The sequence below is a fragment of the Asparagus officinalis genome, chromosome 5 (genome assembly GCF_001876935.1).
Source record: "Asparagus officinalis chromosome 5, Aspof.V1, whole genome shotgun sequence".
Taxonomy (NCBI): Eukaryota; Viridiplantae; Streptophyta; class Magnoliopsida; order Asparagales; family Asparagaceae; genus Asparagus; species Asparagus officinalis.
Window position 1 is genome coordinate 85,977,881 of NC_033798.1, and position 4,562 is coordinate 85,982,442.

The following is a 4,562-nucleotide window of genomic DNA, read 5'->3' on the forward strand; positions in this document are numbered from 1 at the left end:
AATGACGAGCTTCGAGGTTCGTCTGTGGATGAACTTTGCCTCCTGAGTGGGCTTCATCTTTTAGAGGAGTTTTGTCTCCCATGACGAGCTTCGAGGTTCGTCTCCAATGACAAGCCTCGTCTTCAATGATGAGCTTGGTTGGCTGAGACGATGTTCGTCATTGTGACGATCCTTGTCATGCTTGTAGCGAGGCTCGACCTTGCTTTATTTCTTGGAATTTTTTAGTGCCTACAACTGTGCGGATGTTATTATGCGTATCGGCAATAGACCAAAACGCATAATAACATACGCTTATTGTACATGGAGAACAACGACTACATGCTGCCGAAACTTTCAAGAAATAAAAAAATACAAAGTATATAAAGTTGGATGTATGCACTACTATATTCCTAACCTGTCCGAGAAGGACAGATCCAATAATTACGAATTTTAATACCAATTCTTTCTTCATATAATATAAAGTAAACGATCATTTTCGGAAGAAAACTTTGTCTCCTACCCAAATATGAGTCGTCTATATTATATTATAAGTCCAAAAATTGTATGTAATTATCGGACAGAAGTCAAGGGATAATGTTATTTTTTTCATTCATCTAAATTGGATATATAACACATTATTAAAAATTATAATGTGCTATATATCACTCAATTTTTTGAAATTTTTTATGTCACATATTTTCACATCACAAACTTACATAATCACACATACTTATACCACAAACGAAGCTTAGTATAAACCGGCTATCATAAATCAGGTGTTCAATTAATATTAATAGTTCACAAGTGCTTAATTAGATTTATGATTATAAGTATTGTTCAAATGGGGTAAAATGTAGTTGAGTTAGGGTTAATATATAACTAAAAATTTTCCAATTAGGGTTACAAGATTCAAACTCATTTATTTTTGGATCATAATTTAGGGGTTTTAAACTAAATTCAGCAATAAACAATATAAAATTTTAAAATTTTAAAATTTTATGAAAATCATACATTTTAAAGAGATGAGAGATGATAAGATCCAAAAACAACGGGTGCGGTGTGCGGTGGTCGCGGTTAGGCTGAGGAAGAGGGAGCGGGAACGACACGCGGGGGGAGGGGAGCTAGGGTTTTAGGGTTTTTATTAATTGAGGGGGTGAGGGGAGGGGGCGAATTAAAGGTAAGGGAGTAGGGGAGAGGGCGGCGGGCGACGGGGACAATGTCGATGAGGCTGGGGGCATGGAAATCGTAGGAAATGTGAGGCGGACGGGGGCACCAAATAGAGGAAGAGGGAGAGAGAGAGAGGGCAGCGGGGGACAGCATCGACAGCGCTTGCAGCAAGAGAGAGAAGGAGAAAAAAAAGCGGCGGGTGAGGCGGGGCGGAAGAGGGAAGCCGACGAAGCAAAGGGGGAGAGGGGCGACGCGGGTGGGGGATTTAGGTTTTTTTTCGGGGGAGGGGGCATGGAAATCACAGGGAAATGTGAGGGAGAGATGGGGCGACAGGGTGGGGGTGCGGGGAAAGGTTAGGGTTTTAGTTTTTTTGTGGCAACCTTGACGGAATTTCCGTCTAGGTTGCATCCTAGACGCAATTCCATCTAGGATGACTGGATTTTTTTTTAAAAAAATAATTTTTCCGTCTAATTTGGCAATCTAGATGAAAACTCCGTCTAGTTTGCTCATTTTTCTACTAGTGATAGATATTGATTGATACCGATCAACTTCTGATAGGATGTTACTGTTGGATATTTTATTAAGAAAAGGCAATTTAACATGTTTTACATATTTTATTTTCCTCAGCAATTAATACGTGCATAATGGCTATATAATTATGGCAAACGTTACCGTATTAATTACGGGTTTATTGCGTAACGGTCGACATTATGGCGTACGTTACTTTATTGATTGCTAGGATTTGTAACGGCTCTCTAAGACCCCTATATAAGCAGCCCTTCACATTCTCGGAAAAACAACAAGAAAAACAACAAGTCTCTTCTCTCCTCTTCATATTATTTCTTCATAGTATTGGTTTTATTTTTGGGCGACTTTCTTCATCTGAGCAGAAGCTCTGTACTCTCGCCCGAGTACAGAGGCCGGCCGTTTCCGGGGGCTTTTACCGCTAGGGGGGAGGGAACTATCTGCGCCAGGGCGATAGGCAGGTTCTCAATCTTCTAGGGCAGTGAATACACGACTGCTCCCGTTAGGCCAGATTTAATTGTTTATTTTATTCGGATTTATTTCATGCTATAATCTTAATTATTTGATAAATTTCCAACCGTTACTTGTGTATTCTTTGCAGTATTTTGGTATGGGTTTCTTCATTGAGTCAAATGAACTTACTAATGTGAAGGTTATTTCTTTCATAATAAATCATAAAGCATAAAACCAAAAAAATGCAAGACTAGAGCACATTATCTTCGCTGGAGCTGCTACTTCTATGTACTTTTTGGCTTTTCCCTAGTCTACCCGAGGGATTTCTGTGTTTCAGTTACAAGTCATCATAAGATAAAGTTAAATCGGTGAAATTTTCTTTCTTCTGTTTGTAGACTTTGAATGATAAGTTAGCTACATTCTAGTTTTAGTTCTATAGTTTTAGAAATGTATATATTTCATAAACCAAATGTTGAGGTAGCTTGAATTTACATAGCATTAATTTCTTGAATTTAATCTTAAATATACACGAGTAATTTACATATGCAAGTCTCTATATTGGCATGTTAGATGTTGACTGATATTGGCCTATGTGTTGCCTTTTCTGCTTTACAGAAAATTTCTGTAGCCAGTACATCTACGTGTTTTCTCTAAATACATTGAATATTAAAAGCATGTTATTACACTTCTTAAGAAAATGCTTGTTACAGGGAAAAGGTTTTGCTTCAGGTCGGTACAGAGTAGATAGAGATGTAATGTACTTTTAGTATTGTTTAACTACATTTGTACAGAATACATTCAGTTTCAAATTGTGAGTATAAGAGGTTGTACCATGCTTAAATCATTCGGATTTTCAGCTCAAGAGATGATTTATTCAAACTTCTTGAGTTTTACATGACGTATTTACTGAAAAGATCCGAAGAACAGTTCACAATGTGTGCATTCCTCGGTCTCGAAGGGAATTTAGATGTGTATGAAAACTAGCGGTGCTACTATGGTTGATTCTCATACTTACATAATTTAGAGTACTATATTATATATGTAACAATCTGTGGTCGTCCAGGAGAATTTAAGGAAATTTTAGAAATACTAAGAATCCAATTATTTTGTATAAGAACTATGTGGCTAAAACTCTTTTATCTAATCAGGGACTGTTTTTCTAAATCCAATTTTATGATACTTGATGCTAACAATTTATAATTATTGTTCACTATGTTTGCATGTTTAAGATTGATACTTAGTCTTTTTACGCTAATATTTTTATAAACAATGTAGATGGATGACATTGATGAAGAAATGTTAATGATGATGTCTTCTAATGCTACTATCTCTATCGTCGTTAGTGTGTTTGCTTGTTTAATGAGAACGTTATAGAAGGAAATCAATCACTTATCCACCTAAGGCGGGGACAAAAGAGAAGATAGATTCTAGACTTAAGCACATAAACCGTGTGTTCAATGGGTATAATGAGAGTTGTAGGGCTTATGTTAGATTGAAGCCACAAGCATTTAAAAATCTTGTTAGAATAATGGGATATACCAGCCTACTAAAAGATTCTCATGATTTTAAAGTAGAAGAATAATTGATCATGTTCCTTAATATATTAGGCCATAAAACTTTATATGTGTGTGTGTAGGGTAATATGTACCTAAGGAGCCTCCTTAGGGTGCATCTAAGGATGCAACATCTCAGCCCTCCATATAACAAATGTCACGCCCCCATTTGAAATGTAACCCACCCCTAATCCCCCCCCCTTCTCATTTCAGAACTTCTTCTCACGCCTGCTCTCTCCTCTCCTCCGCCTCCCTCACCGCCCACCCTCCGCCCGCTCGCCCGCCCTCCTCAAGCTAACTGCCTGCCCGCCCCTCCTCTGCTTGCGCTTTCCCGCTTCGCCCTCTCTGCCCACTAGCCCTCTACGCTCCGCTCCTCTCCTCCATAGACCTCCTCGAGCTCTCCTTGAACTCTCGTTGACTCCTCGATGCTCGCCCGCCCACCGCCAGCGAACCGTCCACCCACCCTCTCCGTCGCCTGCCCTCGCCCGCTCGCTCTTTCCGCCCACCCGCTCCACCGCTCGACAACTCCTCCTTCGCGTGACGTTCTCCTCATCCTCCTCCTTTGCGTGACACTCCTCCTCATCGAGGCCTCAGATGCTCTCCTCGAAGCTGTAGATCTCCTCGACGTGCTCCCACAAGCACGATCGCCCTCAAATTTTCCCTCCATGATGCCTCTACCCCTTAAATCTCCTCGACGCGTTGACACCTCCACCGTCATGTTCTCCTTCAAGATCGACGACCTCCATTGGCAACCAAGTTGTTCATATAATTTTTGGGGTCCCAGTTATTCATATAATTTTGCTATGTAAGTTCAGTTAGGGGGTGTTAGTCAGTTGAGACATTTTCATACAAAATGGGATAATTGTTAAAGTGGAATAATTTTTC